The sequence below is a fragment of the Rhineura floridana genome, chromosome 2 (assembly GCF_030035675.1).
Source record: "Rhineura floridana isolate rRhiFlo1 chromosome 2, rRhiFlo1.hap2, whole genome shotgun sequence".
Taxonomy (NCBI): domain Eukaryota; kingdom Metazoa; phylum Chordata; class Lepidosauria; order Squamata; family Rhineuridae; genus Rhineura; species Rhineura floridana.
Genome location: NC_084481.1, coordinates 121,086,345 through 121,109,556, shown reverse-complemented (window position 1 = coordinate 121,109,556; position 23,212 = coordinate 121,086,345). Strand labels below are relative to the sequence as shown.

The window sequence follows — 23,212 nt, the reverse complement described above, 5'->3', positions numbered from 1 at the left end:
AAAGAGAATGCACTAAAAAGCGGGAGGGGGGCGGCGGAGAGGTAACCTTTATCTTGAAATTAGCAATTCATTATCTGAAGGTTGGTACAAATGTTTTTCAACCAATGGTCATCATTGGGGCAAAGGAGAATCTACCAGTTTCAACAAATATTTATAGAATAAATTGTTACTTTCAAGCACCACTTTGAAGGCTGTTTCTTCCTTATTCCCCCCCCCCAAAATTGCTAGTATTGCCCATTCGTAATGTTTATGCATCTGTCCATAGCAACTAGAAAAATGGTTATGGATCAAGTTACACTATATTGTTGTAAGTTATTTCTCAAAATAAATAATATCAGTATATTTTGCAAGATTGATGTATCAAGATCCCCACACACATACACACTTTGGTGGGTTAAATTAAGCATTGCAATTTTTTACTGGTTGCAGTACAGTCCATAAAATGCCATCAATTTAATGCCATTTTAGGGCAATGTTGCCAAAGAGGGAACTTTCCTCTGCCACTACTTTGTAAATATAAGCTATCTACCATTATGACTGTTTGTGAGTGTGTCTTGCCTGAAATGCAATACCTGTCCAGAGCCTAGAACTTGACAAATAGTCATGTGTTTACAGCAGGTGAGTTTCCATAGGAACTGATTGTTAGACCATTTCCCTTAAGTTTTCTATATAATTAGGAATTAGCCATTTGAAAGGGATCAAAAGACAGACCTTTTGTGTGTGAAGGGAGACTGCAGTTTGAGAGAGTAAGAAGGATCCAGAAGTAGATAGTTGAGTCTGAGCTCTGTAAGCAGCTTAGGGTGCTGGTTATCCCTTTAAATATCTGATGTGAGAGCAAAGGACTTTGGCTGTTGGAGATTTAAGATGTACCTCCACCTATGCTCAATCTGTATATTTGTAAATAAATGCGAATATCACAAAAGCCAATAAGTCTTCAGTGACCTAAACCCAGATAAATGCTACAGCTCTGAAACGTCTCGCTATAGAGAAGCAGGATGAGTGCAACAGTATTGCTTAATCTGATCAACTGTGGCTTTTTCAGGTTCCAGATGGTGCTTTTTCCTTCCCAACCCTACTACCTGATATGGATTGATGCTGGCACCTTATGTGGGTGGGGATATGTGGACCTTTTGGATACAAAGCATTTCCTTTACTACTCAACTGTGGCCCTTCCCAAGTCTGGCCAGACATTCATCATGGCATTTTAGTTTCCATCAGATTCTTACTAGCTTATTTATTCTGCCCTGCTGATGCAATAAGTGGCTGAACTATCCATAGTTTGCCATCTTAAAAAGTGGCAATTTGACTCCCAGTGTAATGGTACGGATTCTTGGCATCATTCAAAATGGCTGCACAGCATATATGATAATAAATAACAAACTAGCTTTGTCTAAAGACTGCAGAGCTGGAATATTCCTGCAAGCTGGGGCTACTTCCATAAGGCCACAGTTGCCTCCTAAACAGTTCCTTTGAGTGTTGTATAAAGAAGCTTGGGTGTCAAATCTAGTTCTTCACGTATGAAGAACTATTATGGTTGTCAATGTTAAAGCAGAGAAGGGATGGGAGGAGGAGAGAGATCAGGTTGAAGATGCAAGGAGCTCATTCCCTGTGTAGAGGAAGGCTGTGCACTCTAATCTGTGAGACCTGTTGCTTGTGGGTCCAGTTAGGTAGGAGGGCAAATGCTAGAAGAAACAAATTGCCCATGACATTGTCATTTTCCAAAGACTTGTGTGTCCATGCAACAGCGAAGGGATCTCTTTTTCCCACACGGCCCATCCATACGACTGTATAATCTGCAATGTTATTGCTTTGTGTCCTCATTAATTCACCATTGTCCATATGATGTTGCAAGCTAGTATGTATTTTTGCATTCACAAATCCACATTAGATTTGCTTTCCTGTATTGCTAATCAATCACATTAATGGCCGTGTGCTCGGATGCAATGCCGCGGACTTTCCTGCAATAGACAGTCCATGGACGTTCCTCTGTCATATGCCACGCTCCTTGTCTCCTTCCCCCCTAAAAGCCAGTTGCATTTCTGGTGCTGAAGTTGGATCCACCATGTCCACGCCACCTCCTTCTTCTTACAGTTCAGTCCTGCTTCTGGTACTGAACTGGGGTACTTCCTCCTTCTGGCTTCTTCTATCACATGTAAACTACTATTTTGTGATCAAACGTAAAATCAAATGTTTAATGAATAATATTTCCACTTAAAAGCTACTTGGTGATATTACACAAACAATTCATTGAAAACAGTTTAAAGGAGCAGGTTTTTACCTGAGTTTCCTTGGGCTGATAGGGGGAAAGGGGAGGCAAGGAACAAGCTCTAGTACTTTAATGTGGCATTGATCTTGATCCAACAGCAAGCAAAACCCTTCTTTTCTTGCCCAACAGCTGATGGGGATGGGAAGGGGAGCCAAACATCAAAAAGGCAGACAGCCAGATCTCTCTCTCTCTCTCTCTGTATGTTTGTGTGTGCTTGTCCATGTGAGTGTACGCGCTGTAAATTGTGTTCTTTTTCTTCAAGCCTGAAACTAACTAATCTGGGTCCTTCCTTTGCTAACTTGAAACTGAACGAAAGACAATCTCTTGCTTTCTCCCATAATGGGCGATAGAGGATCCAATACAATTTAGGAGGAGGAGGCATGAAGAGGTGATTTGGTGGGTGCACTGAGCAGAATGAAAGCTCTTTCAAAAGTAACAACAGGAAATAGTGGGAAACAAATCAAATATGGAAAGGGATTTGCCTCCTAGTTCAACGAATTTAATGGAATCGGGATTAACCAGTGGCTCCCATCCTTAGTATGCATTATGTTATATGCAACAGCCCAGACATTTATTTTGCTTGCACTTGGGGGGGTTCCATTAACTTTGCCCTTTTGCACATCTACAAACCTGCGCATGCTTGGGAATGTAAAAAAATATATACATTTATGTGCTTTTCTGAAAAAGTGTGCAAAAAGCAAACCACTGCTATGGACCAATCACTGAAAAGGGGTGGACTTAGGGGAGTGGCCAATACTAAAGTGATTTAGATTTTTTTTTAAAGCCCACACATATGGATGTTTGAAAATCAGATTTTCACAATGTAAATCCAACCACAAATAGGACATGTATGGATCTCAAGGCCACCAACTAAATATGGAAAATGTGGATTTTGCGGTTAGGTATGGATGGGCCCTTAATACAAGGATGGAGAACCTCGGGCCTGGGGGCCAGATATGGTCCTTAGAGCTCTCCACAGGTCACACCCCTCAGTGGCCTTGCTTTGTTCATGGTATTCTGAGATTCCCACTTGGTGGAATAAATGGCTGCATGGTACCTGAGGATTCCAAGCCTACACCCTACCAGCCTGAGCCTCACTACAGCAGCTGGTCAGAGGAAGATGCTGCAGCTATTTCAGCCCACAAAGTGGGGGGAGGATTCCCATGGATGCAGAAGATATCATCCTTAAAAAAAAAACCCCTGTCAAAATATCTGAGGTATAAACATTTTGAGCAAAATTGCCCCTTGGGGTAATGGCCTTGGGGGGGGTTCTTTAAAATGCAACACTTTGAAAAGGCGGGGGGATATGTATATCAGTAAGTTTGCCTGTTTGGCAATTGACCGCCCTCTTCATGCATTAATTACATGAAAGGGACTTCACATGATGACCAGGGAGGGACTGTACTGCTGCCTGACCTCCGGGGCGTCCAGGTGTTTGTGTGCATCTGCAGGGAGGAAGCCAGTATATGAAGAGCTGTCCTATGTGTTCTATGTGACTAAAGCTTATGCACAAGCAGCTGCTGCATGTAGGCAATGTATGGATTAGGGTTGCCAGGTTCAGGGCCTGAGACTGATCCTGTATCTTTAGGAGAAGAGAAAGTCAGTCAAGTGCAGGTGTTCTTGCAACTCTGTAATGGGAAAAAGCACAAGGTGGAATTCTCCCTTCCCTCTGCACAACTTTTAAAGTTACAGAAGACCTGAGGCCGGGCCTGGCAACCAAGAGGTCTTCTGTATCTTTAAAAGTTGTGCAGGGGGAAGGGAGAATTCCACCTTGTGGTTTCTCCTATTACAGGGTTGCAAGAACACGTGCACTTGGCTGACTTTCTCTTCTCCTAAAGATACAGGATCAATCTCAGGCCCTGAGCCTGGCAACCCTAGATGGATGCAGAGGGGGCAGAACCAACAACTGGGCTCCACTGAGTAAGGATAGGCAAAACAATCAAATCTGATTTCTCTTGGTTTCTTATTTTTCCACTCAAGTTCAGATCTCTACATCAGTTTGTGATTTTTTAAAAGAAAGTTCTCATGAAAATTCATCTGTATATTAGTATGAACTTCTATTATGTACACTTTTTGCATGCAATTTTGCCTTACATTTTTGCCAGTATTTCCATAATATAATGCATTTTCCCACTTTACCCTAGTGTATGCATTTTTGTACACATTACTTGGCTGAAGAACTGCATTACAAAATTTGGAGAAGTGATAATTTTGAAGGATGGCTGTGTTTCAGTTAGCACATTGTTTCAGAAAGGTGAATTTGGTAGGTTTGCCTTTAAATGGTAACTGAAACAAATCCCCCCATCCCCATTCAGCATGTGTAACCCTAATAAAGTGATTAACATGTGAAAAGGGCTAAAGACAGCTGGTTTGCTCAATATGTGCATGATTAGAGGTTGGGACCACACACATGGAAATGTTACTCTGTATAAACTAACCAGCCCTATGTTTTACCAGTATATGCATTCTGCTGACCTACTTTGTCAATCTTACTCTGGTTGTCTTCAGTGCTCTATTTAGTGATGAACATTTAGATCAATAGTGGGGAAGCTGTGCCCCTCCCAGATTCCAACTCCAGCTCCAGCCAACATGGCCAGCGGTTCGGGATGATGGGAGTTGTAGACCAATAATCTCTGGAGGGTCCCATCCTTGATTTAGATGGTCGTTTCTTTGAGAATAGATACCTGAAGAATTTATATTTTGTTTTATACCCAAATTTATGCTCCATGGCTGCTTTGACATTTGCTTAATAAAGTTGACTGGATTACCCTCAGCCCCTTTCAAAGGGGAATATCATATGTCGGAGTGCCACGCTATCTCAGTTGAATGGATAGCTTCTATTTTGGAATGGAATATGCTTCCTGTTCACTCCAGCTGTTGCTGATTTAGGTTAATTGAAGAAGTTTCAAGCCCTGGTACTGCCTCCAAAGGGAATTTCCTCCTCCTGGAATTTAACCTCTAGAGGAATCACGAGCCCAGCTCTTCAAAGACTTTAAAATGCCACCCTGTTTTAAGTGATCCCTTTTCAACAATTCCCAACAGTTCTGTACAACATGGCTTCTAAAGGGGAACCCTTGGGGAATGTTCAGGATTACTCACACTGCATAAGGTGTAAGTGCAGTCAGTTACAGGTATACTGCAGAATGCCTCTGAAGAATGTCGTCTCCTAGCTTCATCCACAGCTGGTCTAGAAGTGAACAGTGGGACCTTCAAGAGAGTGATGGTGGTTTTCAGCCGGGCATAAGTATAGATAATTCTTTCCCTCCTTCTCTTTCTCTTTTTTTAAAAAACTAGCAACTGATTCCTGCCAAACTTTCAGCACAATCTTACCTGTCTACTCAGAAGTAAGTCCCATTGAGTTTGATGGTACACCACTCTGGTATTTTATATGTTGAACTAAATAGAAATTCCTACAAATGAATGAATGTGCTTACTCCCAGTTAAGTGAGTATAGGATTGTAGTCTTTGTGCTAATGCAACTGGTTTGGGATTTTGTTTTTAAGCTGAAAGCCTGACTCTGCTTGAATGTTATAGGGAGCTCATTGTGCTGCTAGTTTATCATAAATCACCATCAAATTGTATTGACATGTCAGTCACATCGTTGTTGGCTCATAAGGACCTCTTAAGAATGTTGTGCATGCAGAAAGGAGGAATGCTTTATTCTATGAACAGATTGTTTTCCGATCCTGATGAAAGCTTGTATCAAAGTTGACATGAAAGATCTGTTTTACTAATGACTACAGCGACGTTGGCAGAAGACTCGGAGCGAGTCTGACTGAACACGGGCTAGAGCCGCTTTGAAGGCCTACTCCGTGGCAATGCGGGCAGCAAAGAAATCCTTCTTTTCTGCCACCATTTCATCTGCAAGGAGCCGGCCAGCGGAGCTGTTTCGAGTGGTCAGAGGCCTTTTACATCCCAGCCCTTGTGAGGGCAATATGGACCACTGAACAGCCCACTGCCAAGAGTTTGCACGGCACTTTGCAGATAAAATCGCTCAGATTCGTTCCAACTTAGACGCTATAATTGATACAGTTCCAAGGGATGTAACTTTGGCCTCTGTCTGTCCTGTAATGATGGATTCGTTTCAATCTGTTCGACCTGAGAACGTGGACAAGATTCTTGGAGAGACGAGGGCCACCACATGTCTGCTTGACTCTTGCCGTTCCTGGCTTATAAGAAGTGCCAGAGAGGGTCTGGCTGAGTGGGTACAGAGAGTGGTTAATGCCTCCTTATGTCAAGGCAGAATGCCAGGTTGCCTAAAGGAGGCATTGGTAAGACCTCTGTTAAAAAAGCCCTCCCTGGACCCCTCTATAATGGATAATTACCGGCCAGTGTCCAACATTCCATTCTTGGGGAAGATAATAGAGCATGTGGTGGCCTCCCAGCTTCAGGGATTCTTGGATGAAACAGAGTATCTGGATCCATTTCAGTCTGGTTTCAGGCCTGGTTATGGGACGGAGATGGCTTTGGTCGCCTTGGTGGACGACCTAAGCAGAGAGCTGGACAGGGAGTGTGTCCCTGTTGGTTCTCCTGGACCTCTCAGCGGCTTTCGATACCATCAACCATGGTATTTTTCTGGGTCGCCTTGCGGGGATGGGACTCGGGGGCACTGTTTTGCAGTGGCTCCGTTCCTTCCTGGAGGGACGAACCCAGAAGGTGGTGCTGGGGGATTCCTGTTTGACCCCTTGGCCGCTCGCCTGCAGGGTCCCTCAGGGTTCAGTTTTGTCCCCTATGCTATTTAACCTCTACATGAAACCGCTAGGAGCAGTTGTCCGGGGGTTTGGGGTTCGGTGCCATCAATATGCTGATGACACCCAACTCTATTTCTCCTTCCCACCTACTTCCAAGGAAGCTGTCTCGGTTTTAAACCAGTGCCTGGCATCAGTGGTGGCCTGGATGGGGGCGAACAAACTGAAGCTTAATCCAGATAAGACAGAGCTGCTCCTGGTCAGTCGTAGGGTGAATCAGGGAATAGGGATACAGCTGGTGCTGGATGGGGTTACACTCCCCCTGAAGACACAGATTCGCAGTTTGGGTGTGCTCCTGGACTCAGCTTTAAACCTGGACTCCCAGGTTTCTGCAGTGGCCAGGAGCGCTTTTGCACAGTTGAGACTAGTGCGCCAACTGCGCCCGTTCCTTGAACCGTCGGACTTGGCCATGGTGACACATACCTTAGTTACATCCCGCTTAGATTACTGTAACGCGCTCTACGTGGGGCTGCCTCTGAAGACTGTTCGGAAACTTCAGCTGGTTCAACGTGCTGCTGCCAGATTGTTAACTGGGACCCCCCTGTTAAAAAAGCTCCACTGGCTGCCGTCTGTTTCCGAACACAATTCAAAGTGCTGGTGATGACCTATAAAGCCCTATACATCTTAGGTCCAGGCTATTTATCAGACCGTATCTCCCTGTATGAACCTGCCCGGGCCCTGAGATCTTCAGGAGAGGCCCTTCTCTCAGTACCCACCTCCTCTCAAGTACGATTGGTGGGGACGCGGGATAGGGCCTTCTCGGTGGCGGCCCCTAGGCTGTGGAATGCTCTTCCTAGGGATATAAGAATGACCCCCTCCCTGCAGTCCTTCTGGCGTCAAGCAAAGACTTTCCTGTTCCAACAAGCTTTTGGTACTGACGGTGGCTAAAGTTGGGACTGCTGGGAACTGCAGCTGAATTTTACTATTTTTAAATTGATTTTGATTCCTTTTTATCTAGCAGTATGATTGGTTTTAATATTGGATGTAGTTTAATTTCATTTTAATGTAGATTCTGTATGTTCTAATTATATGTGCTTTTATCTGGAAGCTGCCGCGAGTTCCAGTATTGGAAGGATGGCGGGATATAAATAAAGAATAACTAACTAACTAATGACTGCCCTTCCAACATTAAGTGTAACTGCTGATGAAGACCAGAAGTGGAATTCAGTTATGAGAGAGGATTGTGACCTGAACCGTGAAGCACTAGAGGGTAGAGAGGAGTACTAAGGTCCATTGAACCCTCATTACTTAATAGCAATTGGAGAAGTTATTAAGACCATGATTTCCAGTAGTTCACATTGCTCACACCAAGAGTGCTCAATCATGTTAAAAATTGCTTTGGCACAGACAAATAATGTGCAGACCACCCCCTGCAAAGTTCTCTCAATGCAGATGCGTGCAAAATTAATGGCAGGAAAGTGTAATTAGGGGAGGAAACAGTCAGAGGAAACTATGCATTGAAGAAAGAATGTATTCATACCCTGGTGTGTGCGGACTACATCTGCCTTTTGTGGATCTGGGATTCTGCAGGCAATTTTTGTTGTTGCTAGCTGAAATTGTATTCTCTAATGGTTTTGTGATGTGCACAAATGTTCCTCTTGGAAACCAAGATGAGTGCCTTGTATTTTTGTTGATCTTTTTGTGTGGAAAACCTTGCTCTGCAATGAAAGGATGCTGGGCTGTGATCATGCAGCACTTTTGCACAGTTTGATCTGGGACAGCTGAGAGGAAATTGAGAGGAAGCCACTCTGTGGCAGAAGGCATCTTTACAAAGATTGTAGGACGTTAGATTGCTTTTCTTGGAAGGGAAAACCATGTGGCTGTATATGCAGCAGAGAATAATTTACATTCTTGTGTAGATTTGAAAAGAAAGAAAAGGAGACATTTCATAATCAGATTTCTTTAGATGAGAGTTTGGCCTCAGGGTACATTGGAACATTTTGCTGATTATACCAGTGGCTGCCAGACCATATGCATCTCAAGTGCATCTATTTCAATTCTTCACTCTGAAACACGGTTGTCTGTTCCCATCAGTTTCTAACAAAATGGTTGAAATAAAAAAAGAATATGAACTAGGTTCCTTGTTAGCAAGTTGATTAGCCAGGTTCATAGCCAAGCGCTGGAATACAGAGCCATCCTGTTGCAATAAATAACTTCTTCTCCTTATCCCACTCTCTAATCATTATGGTCCCCCATATGCCATGCCCTGTGCATCACTGCCAACTCTTTTGTTAGTCCCACAAGCGTTTCTCCCTATCTGTGGTAGCTATGTTATTGAGGTGTCCATATTGCACTTTCATGTCCCTGGGAGTTCCTTCCATATTTAAGGAACTCATTGTTAAATGTAAAGCTCCAAACATACGTTGGTAATAGCTCCATGTTCCTCCATGGCAGTTGGGAACATTACTTCCAAGTAACTTCTGCCCTGCTTACTTTATGTCAGGGTGGGGAATATTTTTCAGCCTGAGGGCTGCATTCCCTTCTGAACAACCTTCTGGGGGCCACATGGCAGTGGTGGGCAGAGCCAGAGGCAAAAGTGGCAGAGATGTGACTCTTTCCTTTGTATAGTCAGCTACTTTACAGCAGAGCTTGGAAAAGTTGCTTTTTTGAACTACAACTCCCATCAGCCCAATCCAGTGGCCATGCTGGCTGGGGCTGATGGGAGCTGTAGTTCAAAAAAGTAACTTTTCCAAGCTCTGCTTTACAGCCATACAAAAGTTAGGGGTTTCTACATCCAAGCAGGCAAGAGGCATGATCACACTTTAAGAACATATTCTATCCAGGCAAAAGCATTTGAGGAGAGTGCAGAATAGGGTCAGTGAAGGACATGGCACAGGGAGCCCAGAAGGTCAGATATAGATGCCTGGAGGGCTGCATTCAGACCTCAGTTTCCCCAATCCTGCTTTAAGAGATCAGTATCAGTTTGGCACTGCTCAAAACATCGAAGTATCTAGTGGATCTTTCATATTGTTACATCCCTTCTCTTTTAAAGGAATGGAACTGAACATTACACACAGTCTTTAAGGTGCGCACATCCTTTTAACAACTCGCCCACCATCTTTCATCTGCCATCCTTTGAACTACTCCACTCTAGGTTAGGGTGTGTCACTGATGACACCTCATCTCCTGCCTTTATCTCCCCTTGACTACCCTCTGGTGTATCTCTTCCATGGGCAGCAAATGACAAAGACTCCTTGTTTGCTCAGTCTGGATCCTCTGCTGGTTGCATGTTTGCCCCTTATATAAGCTCATGGCATCATCTGATGCTTCTGTTGTTTGCATTAGATATCTTCTGTTACATCTCAGTGTTCATCCACTGCCCGTCGTTTTTCTGATTCTTTTTAGGAATGCTGTTAGTTTATGGTCATGGTCCTGCTGGGCTGGCTTTGGGTCATTACCTCCTCCCACTATCAACACATAAATCAGCTATTGCCTGGATTCCTGTCAGGCCCTCTAAGGCCTGTGTTAGTTGGTTTTGAAATACCTCAGGAGCAGGACTAATACCCATTGACATTCTTTGCCAGTGATATCTTCCAAAGGGTGTGCCGAATATTGTCAAATGGCTGGATTCTTCATCCAGCTCAATATGCCAGAAATCATTTTGACATCACCAACAGAAAATAGTCTTGCTTTTGACAGGTCTGGCAATATATCTTCTTTAGTGGGTAATGGAAAGTGGCTTCTTCTCAGTGCTTTATTTAAGGGCTTTGGATCTATGCATATCCTTAGTTTTCCTGATGGTTTTCTGATCACCACCAGGCTACTTACACTGTGTTTTTCTCTACTGGCTTTATAATTCACAACCTTTGTAAACTTTGCGGCTCTTCTTTCGGATGTAGTAATAAAACTACTGCTACTTTCTTCTTAGATTATTTAATTAGCTTCACACTTGTGTCAATCTCTATTTTATAAAGTCCATCTAGCTGTCCATCCCCCTCAAACACATCCCTGAATTCCCTATGGATCCTTTCTTGATTTCAGTTTCCATTTTCATCCGGGATTTTAGTCACTCTACTGTCTACTTGCAGTAAGTTCTGGAACTGTACCTTTATCAAATTCATACCCTGGACTAGGGATGTGCTAGAATTCTCCCCAGTTTGGATTTGGTACTGAATGTTCCATTAATTTGCTTTATTCTCTATCATTGCAGATCACATTTTTATACAGTGATTTTCCAGTGCTATTTTCAAAAATGGATTTTTTTTAAAAAAATCCTCCTTTAAAATATTGACATTAGGAAAATTAATTTATTGATATTTCCTTTGAAATTATTGATATTACTATCAATATTTTTTGCAAGGAAAAATGGATTGGTAAAAGCAGCAACCAGCAGACAAAGAACGAAGCCAAATCAATACCAGCCTGTTAGGTCAATGGAATGCTTTTATACCACCACCAGTCAGCAGTTCCCATTCCTAGCCTGGACTGCCTTGAGCCCTAACACTGATATTTCTCTCTTGTCCTCTGCAACCACAAACTTCAGCCTGTATTTCTTGTTTGCCTTTGGCTTAGAAATTTTGAGTGTTAATTTTACCATTGATTTGGAAGTAGTCTGATTTTACATTCTTAAAAGAGGATTAGTCTCTTTTAGTGGAATACTGGGGTTCACTAGGTGGGTGGGGATAATATTGCAGCTGGCACCATAGTCTAAGTGGAATGGTAATGTTTTATTCCCCGGAGATTCCTGGAAGCCAGTCATTGGCCTTGGGAATGGCACCTCTGGGTCACCAGGCAGGGTCCACTTCAGAAGACTTACCCCTGGGGGACGGGCCATCCTGCTCTCTCCTGACCAGCCCTGCCTGCTGCAGCATTCGGTTGGGTCCTGCTGAGCTCCATAAAAGCTCAGCAGTTTAAATTTTAAAACTTCACCCTTTTACCATTTCCCCCCTTTCTTATTCTGCCCTCCCTTCCCTGCCGCCAGCTGTCCTTAGCTTAGTGCTGGGGCAAGGATTCACTTTGGCACGCTGGGGCGAGGAGGGAGGCTTTTTGCAATGGGATGCGTCTCTCCCTCGCAGATGTGCAACCGCTACCTGGACAAGCAGCTGCTGCTGCACCGACAAGACTTATCCCGCCACCACGCGTTGAGCAGAGAAGCTCGATTTCTCAGCCGCGGAAGGAAGAGTGGTTTATCACCCCCCCAACCCTCACCATAGGATCAGGTGGGGTCGCAACGCATGGAGGTGCCATGGAGGAGGCAGATCTAGGCTGCCTCTTGAAGAAGCCTAAGGCCTTGAGCCACAACCTTGTTGAGGAGGGGCATGGCCAGGTTGACGCATGCAACCAGCAAATGGAGGGGATGAGTGCTGAATTTTTGCCTTTCCCAGGGGAACAGGAGTTCCCTAAATTCCTGCATTGGGTGAAGGGCATAGTGGCCAAGGAAGTACAGGGAATAGGTTCCTTATGGCCCAATGCCCCCCCTCATGAAGAGAAAAAGAGGAAGCCTTACCAGAAGAGGGCTCAGGCGAAGAAGAGGCGAACTAGGTCCCCTTCTCCAGTCATCTCCTCATCTTCCGCCCCCCCCTCCCCCCCGTCTTCCCAGTCATCCCCAGAGCCAAAGAAGAGCCATGGCAAGTGCCACAAATGCTCTTCTAAGTCTAAACACTAAACCGAGGGGAAAATGGTTAGGAAAAGGAGACATAGTAAGGCAGTGGTGACTGCTTTGGGGCTACTTTCAGATTCAGAGGGGCAGTATTCTTCTGAGGACAGGGAGGAGGGGGAGCTTTCAGAGGAAGAGCTAGAAGCCCTACCTTCCAAGGGCAGGCTTTTCCAGGCCGAATTCTTTCCACCCTTAGTAGCTAAGGCTAGTCAGATCCTGGAATTCCCTGAAGAAAATGAGAAGAACCTGGAAACTTCAACACCCTCTACTTCAAAAGGTTCCAGATCTGGTTTTCCGGAGAGTTGACCACAAATGGCCAGCCTTCCCTTTCCAGATTCCTTTCATGTTTTGTGGAAACAGGAATGGGCGACTCCCACAAAACATAAACTGACACACAGGCTTGTCAACAAGCACTACTCCCCAGTCAAAGTAATGGAACAGTTGAGAACTCCAGCTGTGGACCCACCTGTGGCTGCCTTATCTTCATCATCGGTCATCCCATTGGAGGGAGAAGGGGGCCCCAGAGACACAAGTCCACCCCCCTGCTCAATGCAGGATTCCAAATCAAAGCATTCCCGACAGATGGCTGTCCAGCTGCCTCTTGAATGCCTCCAGTGTCGGAGAGCCCACTACCTCTCTAGGTAATTGGTTCCATTGTCATATAGCTCTAACAGTTAGGAAGTTTTTCCTGATGTCCAGTCGAAATCTGGCTTCCTACAACTGGAGCCTATTATTCCATGTCCTGCACTCTGGGACGATCGAGAAGAGATCCTGGCCCTCCTCTGTGTGACAACCTTCCATGTAATTGAAGAGTGCTATCATATCTCCCCTCAGTCTTCTCTTCTCCAGGCTAAACATGTACAGTTCTTTCAGTCTCTCCTCATAGGGCTTTATTTCCAGTCCCCTGATCATCCTCGTTGCCCTCCTCTGAACCTGTTCCAGTTTCTCTGCATCCTTCTTGAAGTGGGGAGACCAGAAATGAGGCCTAACCAGTGCTGAATAGAGGGGAACTAATACTTCACATGATTTGGAAACTATACTTCTGTTAATGCAACCTAATATAGCATTTGCCTTTTTTGCAGCCACATCACACTGTTGGCTCATATTCAGCTTGTGATCAGCGACAATTCCAAGATCCTTCTCACATGTCATATTGCTGTGCCAAGTATCCCCCATCTTATAACTGTGCATTTGGTTTCTTTTTCTTAAGTGTAGAACTTTGCATTTATCCCTGTTGAATTTCATTCTGTTGTTTTCAGCCCAATGCTCCAGCCTATCACAGTCCCTTTGAATTTTGTTTCTGTCTTTCACGGTATTAGCTATGCCCCCCAATTTTGTATCATCTGCAAATTTGATAAGCATGCTCTGTACCTCCTCATCCAAGTCGTTAATAAAAATGTTGAAGAGCACTGGGCCCAGGACTGAGCCCTGCGGTACCCCACTCTTTTCTTCCGCCCAGTTTGAGAAGGAACCATTGATAAGCACTCTTTGAGTACGATTCTGAAGCCAACTGTGGATCCACCTGATAGTTGTTCCATCCAGCCCACATTCAGCTAGCTTGCTAATCAGAATATCATGGGGCACTTTGTCAAAATCTTTGCTGAAGTTGAGATATATTATGTCCACAGCATTTCCACAGTCTACAAGGAAGGTTACCCGATCAAATATGAGATAAGATTAGTTTGGCAGGATTTGTTCTTCATAAATCCGTGTTGGCACCTAGTAATCATTGCATTGTTTTCAAGGTGCTTACAGATTGACTGCTTTATAATTTGCTCCAGAATTTTTCCAGGGATTGATGTTAGGCTGACTGGTCTGTAGTTCCCCGGTTCCTCCTTCTTGCCCCTTTTGAAGATAGGGACAACATTAGCTCTCCTCCAGTCATCTGGCACTTTACCAGTCTTCCATGATTTCGCAAAGTTAATAGACAGTGGTTCTGAGAGTTCTTCAGCCAGTTCCTTCAGTTCCTTCAATACTCTAGGAGTAGTTGTCACAGTTGTGGCATTTCTTCCAGAGCTCTAACTTTTGGACAACTTGGCTTGCCCTGCACATCTCTCGACTTTTCTCTAAACTCAGCTAAGTTTCCCTCAGCAATCTCTCCTGTATTTGAGTGTCCTGCATTCTACACAATGAGTATTTGATTGCTCCAAAACTGCTACTGGCTGCCAGCATCTTTACGTTTGTGCAGTCTTCCTCAATGCTTTGTCCACGTCCTTGGTGGAAAACTTTATCTTTCCACTGTTTCATTCTTTTTGTGGTTGCAGTGGGCATCAAAAAACCCTATTATTGTAGTCCAAGTGCTGTTCTTGGGGAATGTTTGCACATCGTGTCTCATGTATTTTTCTTCCCCTTTCTCCAGTCAAGTATAAAAAGTTTCATTTTCACATCTTCTCCCTTATCTGCCATTGCAATGCCCACATAGAGATTAAACTCCTCTTTCCAGGTTTTCCATGCCTAGGCTATGTTCCGAGTTTGCAGGTTTACTGTGTGTGGTTGCTTTATACTCTACATTTGTCTTTTCTGTATTTTTGCCAGCTTACAGGTGGTTGTTGTCTAGGATTCACTCACAATTGTCACCATGGTTCAAGGTTGTTGTATAGCTCCTTGCGGAATCAAACAGGTTCTGCTTCCTATACAGACTTTTAAGCTTTAATTGAACAAAGGTTTTACAAAGATCTCGGAGTCTGTGGCTATCCTCTCCTCAGGCCAGAACCAGTGGGCCTTGCCCTTTACTACTTCCTGGTTCCTCCCAGGAAGCACAACCCACTCAGGCTATATCTCATGATCTCATACTGTTACACATGTGTGAACTGCTTTCCTTGCCTCTTGGACATCTCCTTCTGGCATTCCCCCCAGATTGCTTACATTCAGAGCAGTAATGGAAAACCTAAACAATAGCCTAGCTGTTTGTCTGTCTTGTTGGCCTCTTTCTCTTTCATACTCTCCAACAATTCAATAGTTACACTGAGCAGAAGAAATGGATTGGAACTAAAGAAGGAGTTCCATGTTGAGCCTTGCTTTTTGTTCATGGCAGGAGCCCTGCCTGTAGGGGCTCCCCCTTCTCTCCCGTGAAATGGGAGATCTTGGCATGTACAGGGGGAGCTGTCCACAGTCATGTATAGTTTTGCAAACCTTTTTGATTGTAGCCAGCATGTGTCTCACGGTTTCCCATGGCATGCAGAGCAGTTTATTACAAACCCTGACATAGTCTATATAATATGTTCCTTGATTGGATTCTGTTTTCAATGTGTACAACTGATTTAATTCCCCCCCTTCACACTGGCATCAATGGGAAAATGTTGAAGGTGACTTCTGCCTGTTCATGTGAGCTGAACTGAGGCCTTCTGAGAGGGAGTGAAACTGCCAGCAAGCTATTCTGTAAATAAACAAGTGTCTTGGGATGACCCCCCAAGGTCTGAGGTTGGTGTCTTGCAGACACTTGGCAGCAGGAACAAAACCATCAAGAATGGGATTGTTTTTTGCTGGACTGATTTTAATAACAGATGAGAGTTTCCGAGCGGGAAGTATTGCACATGCCTTATGGGATTTGTTTGGGAGGGGAAAAAGTGCTTTTTATGGGCAGGAAAATGAATTTTTGTTTAATTTTCAATGTTGGTACCTACTGATTTGTTCGTCAAGAGTCTATGAACAAACACAACAAAGATAGAATCAAACCTAAAAAAGCAACAGGGCTTTATTCTGGACTCATTCAGGCAAGCCATGTTGTTGTCCTGCAGAATAAGAGCAGCGTTTTTGGCAACAGATTTACCTAAAGATCCATGCTTGCTCCAACTTGCAGTGGCTCCATACTTTTACATGGCAAATCCAATGGTTGTGTGTTCACTAGTTTTCCTTCACTCAAAACACAATATATGGACATCATAGATGTCTTAAACATCCATGCATATATATCTCATAATTCTGGACTAATTGGGAGTCTACAGCATGTATACAGAGATATTTAATGGACTGGTGGCTGTCCTCCTCACTTGACATACCTGTTGTGGAAAACTCTGATGAATACTCACAAACTGGGCTTTCTGTGTAAAGTATGAAATTGCCTCCACATTATTCAGGCCAATCTAAAAACAATATTAGCAGGTATCATCCATTTTAATGTGTCACTGTTGGCCTTTTTAATCCTTTCATGAATGCACTGAACAGGAAAATAAAGGGAAATTAATATGCTAAAATGTATAAAATAGATATCACCACACATTGGCTTCTGCCTCTGCTAGAGAAAACTGGTGTGGCTCTTCTTGCTCTTTTCTAATGATACTGAATAGAGTGGGAAGGGCAGGTTTTGCTTTCTGATATTGCTATAAAACTAATACAGTTTTCAACATCTGACCTTGATTTCACAGACATTTTTCTAGGACTCAATCTCAGTAATGTTTGTACATCTTAGGGCAGGTTCATACATGCAAGTTTATCACCTGATAACTACACTAAGTGATGGCTTGCATCTATGAAAGGGCCCTCACAGATACAGAACTTTAAAAGATGTGCTTTTCACCGGAATCCACACATTCACCTGCCAGTGATTTAAGCTCCTTTCACATCTTATTTGCATGAAGGGAGCATGACACAATTACTAGAGGGGGCTGGGCTCCTGGCCCCACTCTCAACACCAGACATGCTGCCTGGCCCTGCCTCTAGATATTGGTGTGGTCACATGCCATGAAGAAGTATCTGAGTTGCTACCTTATAAGATTCTATGCAGCTGGGACACTGGCAGAAGCAGCTGCTAGCGTGGAAGCTTCTACGCTGTAGATCAGTGGTTCCCAACCTGGGGGCCAGGACCCCCAGGGGGGCCGTGAAGTAACCCAGAGGGGGCCGTGAACAGTAAAGAAACAAATTATTTATTATTTTTTTAAAAAAAGTCTTCACTCCCTCGACACTGCTTTCCACTCCGCTGGAGATGACACCTCCCCCTTGCTCCAAACAAGAGGGGAGGCCTTTTGCTGAAGCACCAGAGCGTCTTTCAGGCGCACTAAGGGCAGGCATCTGTAGGGTTGCCATATTGCCTGGTTAGCCGGGTTTTACCCGGATTCTATGCATGCCACCCGGCGCCCGGCTAGTTTCTTAGGTGGCCCGGATTCTCAGCTTTAATTTAAAAAAATAATTAAGTTTCTAGGTGGTCCAGTTCTCGAGATATGCATAAAAACGTCAGCCGCCCCCCCGACTGTTAAATCTTTTTTTAAACAGAGTACTACAGCACTTCGTAGCTTTAACCCCGCCCGTTCAGGATTGCAGCCAATCAGGGATTGTGTTTCAGTTTCATTGACCTGAGGCAGTGTCTAGAAAACAAAATGGTGGTTTCACCCCCTGTTTATCTGAAAATCTCATAAATTGGGTAAGTATATACATTTCAGTTTTTTTTCCTCTTGTGTGCAGGAGTCAGATCTTGGGCAGTGTTTTGAAAACCTTCTCAATGCTTGCTTTTTGTAAGAGCAATGCTAATCCCATATGCCCAGAGTAAATCCCATTGAATTCATAGGACTTACTTTTGAGTAGACATGGTTATGAATGTGCTCAAAATCAATGGGACTTTGGAGTGAATGTAAAAAAGAATTGTGTTTGTGTTCTAACTCTTTCTGCCCCCTTCTCCAGTCCTATTTTAAAGCAAGTAGGCAGGGCTTACTTAGGTATTGCAGTTTTTATTCTGTAGGAAAGTAATAATGATTTTTTAAAAACTAATACTGATTTTTCTGCAATGACCAACTGGTTTGACAAGAAACTATTATATGGGCTGTATGTATTTATACATCTGCAGTGTGTGCGAGTGCGTGTATGGAGTCTTTCCAACACCCCTGTGAGGTAGGGATGTAAACCAACGCAGCTCACAACAAGAAATAAAGCCATTTAAAATCCAATAACCATAACAACAAGTATAAACAGTTGCAAAACAGCGTAAAGTGGCATGATTCGGAATTTTGGGTTGTGTGAATGATGTTGCTTATCACTTGAGGTTGCATTTCTGTCCCTGTTTGAGTAAGCCCCACTGAATACACAGGGACTTGCTTCTGAATAAATAAACCTAGGATTGCACTATAAATGTCTTTACAGTTTGTGTAAATAATAAATATATTTGATAGTCATGCTTTTATATAAATATTTCTTCATTTATCATATTTTTGGTTTTTGCTTAGGAATCCTGACTGGTTGTGAGATGCTTAGTTTTTTGCCTTACTCATAGGAATCTTGTTGTGGTTGGTATGGTATTACATTTAGGAAAGTGTTACTGCCTTCTGTGTTTTTTTTTCCTATTTGCATTTCACTTATCTTTAACCTCACTCCGTTACAGCCATAGAAGCAACAGCAGCATATGTAAGATAATTAACTCCCATTAGTGATAAGAACAAGAATTTATAATTATTATTTCAATTAAAACAAGAGGCTTATCAATACTTTGAAGAGGACCAGATATTTATTTTCTTTCTGAGCCCAGGACTGGGTCTTTCATGATGCCTGGGGGGGGGGGAGGGAGCAGGAGAGTAGTCGATAAGATAGACATCCTGGCATTGATAATCTAATTAGCAAGGTATGTGTGGGGTTGTTGCACACTTCCAGGCCCAGTTTCATTTTGAGTATGGAGGTGGACCCTGTGTAGATGTGGTTGCTCAAAGGGAGAAGAAATTTTGAGTTAATCAAAGCTCTGCTTTTATAAAACGTAAGAAACATACAGATACTTTGAATGTCTGAGTGCCTGCACCAGTGGAATACTGGAGGAACTTGTAAAACTTGCTGCAACAGTATTTAGAACTGAGCATGTAGTGTGAAAGACTCCTTTTCCTAACATTTTGGCTTCTTGTTTTTCTCCACCCACCACATCTTTGAAATATATCGTATATGGTTAACCGTACTGCTGCCCTGACTTACTTTATGTTTGTTGCTATTTTGTGTTTTTATTATGTTTTTATATTGATTGCGTATTTTTATTGTTTTTAGTATATTTGTAAGCTGTGCTGAGCTCTGTTTTTAACAGCAAAAGGGCAGGATATAAATTCTCTTAATCAATCAATAAATACTCCATAGTGTTGGAAACTAGAGTCTAGGCATTTAAGGCTGAAAATGTTGCTTTAAAAAAAAAGATTTCTCACATCTTTCCCCAGCTTTTGGTAGTAATTCCTAGGCACAAAAACAAAACAACTGGACAATCCAAACATTAATATGCAGATATTTGCATAATATGCAAATAATTTGCAAATACATTGCATAATATGCAAATTAACCTGCCCGGATTTGTGTAACTGGAATATGGCAACCCTAGGCATCTGCCTATAAAATACATGGCAGATGCCAAAGGAGGCTGAGGGTGGAGCTACCAGGAAGAAGAGGGGATTACGATCACGGATTCCCGTCTCCTTGCACTGCTGCTACTGACAGCACCCTTACTTAGAATGAGAGGAGAGGGCTTTTTGTGAAGCAAAAAGAAGCAAGGCTGCAAATAAAGGCTGCTTTCCCCCTTTCTTCCTGGCAGCCAGCCTGCCTCCCTGGGGGGGAGGGGGTCACAAAAAAAATTCAGCTTATAAAGGGGGTCCCATGCTCATAAAGGTTGGGAACCACTGCTGTAGATGACAATGCTAACAAATGGAAAGCTAGAGGTGGACCCAGAAGCATGCCTGATGCTGGAGGTAGGGCCAGGCAAAATGGCTTGATGCAGGGGGGGGGTGAGACAAGAAGTGTGGCACTTCTCCCCGCTGATCATGTGAAGGGGGCTCAAAGTGTAGAATAATCAAGTATTGTACTTAGGTATGTGAACTACACGTAAGTGTTCCTTGGTCCTGTTTTAAACTGAGTTTTACTGCATTTATTCTCTTCATAGAACTACTTAACATACCCAAAGTAGTGTGGTCATTGATATTTTGAGTAGATTTAGCAGAAGGCACATCATGCATTGAATGCACATGCTCATCAGTCACCAGTTTGTTCAAGTGGATTTGTCCTTTGGATTTGGCTAGTACATAATGGTCACAGTAAAGAGAATGGTTAGGAGGATATTCAATGAGTTTCATTTCCCCCCTCCCCAGAGCAATTCCAATATGGTTTTTCAGTTCCTACAACTTTGGGGGCAGGGAAGGGCTGCAGGAGATGGTTGCCTTGTGGAAAGGAACTAAAGCAGGGATGGGGAACCTGTGACCCACGAAATGTTGCTGGACTACAACTCCCATCATCCCTGACAAGTGCCCATGCTGGGTAGGCTGATGAGAGTTGGAGTCCATCAATATCCTGAGGGCACCAGGTTCCCTACCCCTGCACCAAAGCCATGTGTGGGCCCTAACGCACGTTGAAAAGGGTTTCCTCCATCACAACTATTGTCTTGTGTTTCCTGTCTTTTGCTCCTAGGAGAAGAGGGAGTGAAAGGTAAGTCAGCGGTGACCTCAATGCAAAAAGCCCAATTGTTATATTTAAGAAAAGCTTGGAGACGTGTAAATTTCCCTTGTTCTTTCCTGACATTTTGTAATGTCTGTCTCCAATTTTTCCACAATAGAACATTTCCTTTGAAACTGTTTTTTTCAGAATCATTATCACTATGTTGAATTTGGATGTTTGGGTGATTTGGGGAACCAAATTTCCTTTGAATGCATCATGAAAGTAACACCTTCTTTACACAAACGGGAGAAAATACACTCACACACACACTGTATTTTTGGATCAGCCACTCTAGGCAAAAGATCTCCTCTGAGATACATTCCTGACTAGAACTTAGATTTGCTACTGGCTCAAAGCCTGTGTGTTTCAGAGTACTTTAGACTAGGGGAGTTTCTTTTTTACTTTTGCTTAATAACATAAAGAAAAAAATTAAATATCTTAATTGGCCCACCTAATCCTTTACAAAGATCTCTAGTTGATGTTAATGGGTGGAATATAGTTTGTGTAATGGATGGCAGAGATAAGTGAATAGGTTTTCTTCATTCTCAGCAGGAACAAATTATTTAGGAAGCAGATATAAATCTCCAGGGAATGGACAGGCATTTCCAAACAACTTAATTCTGCCACATTTTTCAGTTATTAGACTTATAGCCTGTGAGTCATCTGCTTTGTGCTTCATATCAAACACTTTAAGAGATGCATTGTAATTCATAGTGCTTATATTATAACTCTCATTAAAGGACATCATTTTTCACTAAGCAGACAGAAGTAAAATGGTTGCATTTCAATGCATGTGTATGTGTTTGAGGGGGGAGAGGACAACTCTTTTCATGTGACGAATGTGGTCTTTAGGAGTCTGATATTGGACTAGTTTTTGTGCATGTCTGAAGATTTAAGAATCTTAAAACTTCAGTGGGTGAGGGCTCAATGAAGGTACCCCAAGCATATGAAAACATATCTCCCAAATGATTTTCTATTATACTTCTTAATCTACTTCATGCATCCAATTAAAACAAGTTCCTGCAAAAGAAAGACCATAATAAACTGCTTAGGGCTGAATCATACCCATTGCTTAGTATCATGTCACTTGATGATATTACTGGAGTCCATTGCCTATATTTTAGGGAAAAAACTACATTCAATTATAAAACCCCAATACGTTAATTAACATTTCATTAACAGGGCAGTATGGTATATGTCTTTCCCCGTGGCTGGATCCCACACTGCTCAAATAAAGTTTAAATAACATAACATTCTGGTTTCCATGTCAGTTCTCATACCTGTGTGCTGCACGTTCTCGGGAGCTGACAATTCTAATATGGCAATTTCTCATGTGCTCTGTCCTTCCCATGTGACTCAGCTATTCAAATATAATAATTGGAGTTGTCGATCCAGCCAACACAGAAAGAAGTCTGAGTATGTCACACTGGTAACATATAAGCTGGGCTTCTGTGAAATGCAGGTGATCTGCTTCCATTGAAAAAAATTGTGTTTGAAGAGCAGCACACAAATCCGTGCTACCTATGCCACTTACATGTAGGCTGGCCACTTAATGGGTTTTTTTAGCCTTGAAAATATCTATTCCAGTCTTCGCTAACCTGGTGTCTTCTAGACCAGGGGTTTACCATCCATGGTCACCGAGCTTCATTCAGGTCTGTGGCATGTTCTATAAAAATACGATTGGAAATCATACAGCATCTAGCACAATGTATTACAATTGCTACAACAGAAAAATAATTGCGTGGTCTGCCAAGACCCTCAGCAATTTTCAAGTGGTCTGTGTGGAGAATTGTTTTGGAAACCTTTGTTGTTGACATTTTGGACTATAAGTCCCATCAGCCCCAGGCAACAGCACAAATCTGGACGACTGATCTGTTCACTATATCCTTTTGAGAAGTGACTAGAACTATGATTAGAAAAATCCTCTGTGTGTGTAAAATACACAGTTTTGCTCTGTTATTTTCAGTGCCTTTTGTGTCCAAATGTTACCTAATATTCTGTATGCCTTTGGACTGAGCTGATATTTCCCCAGTGACTGAAATACTGGATAGGTGATTGCAGCTTACAATTCTTTTATGGAAGATGCTGCTTTTGGATTCCATATACTGGAAGATCAAGAAGATGTCAGAGTCACAATTCACTGTGAATGTCTCCTGTTCAAGCTCCATTTCAAAGCAGAATGTCATGGATTTTTTTGAAAATGCTTTTTCCATAGTCCTTTGGCAA

At 42.9% G+C, this 23,212-nt stretch overlaps 1 protein-coding gene across 8 annotated transcripts in view; it reads left to right on the top strand.

Annotated features, from left to right (window-relative positions):
* DENND2B (DENN domain containing 2B) overlaps nucleotides 1-23,212 on the top strand; it is a 236,710-nt gene that overhangs the window by 20,810 nt on the left and 192,688 nt on the right. For 3 of the 8 annotated variants that reach the window (XM_061610353.1, XM_061610359.1, XM_061610358.1), the window contains exon 1: nucleotides 4,818-5,377. The exons of 1 other annotated variant lie outside the window; for it this stretch is intronic. The gene's annotated coding sequence lies outside the window, so the exon portion shown is untranslated. 4 more of the 8 variants (XM_061610360.1, XM_061610357.1, XM_061610361.1 and 1 more) reach the window with 3 other exon arrangements.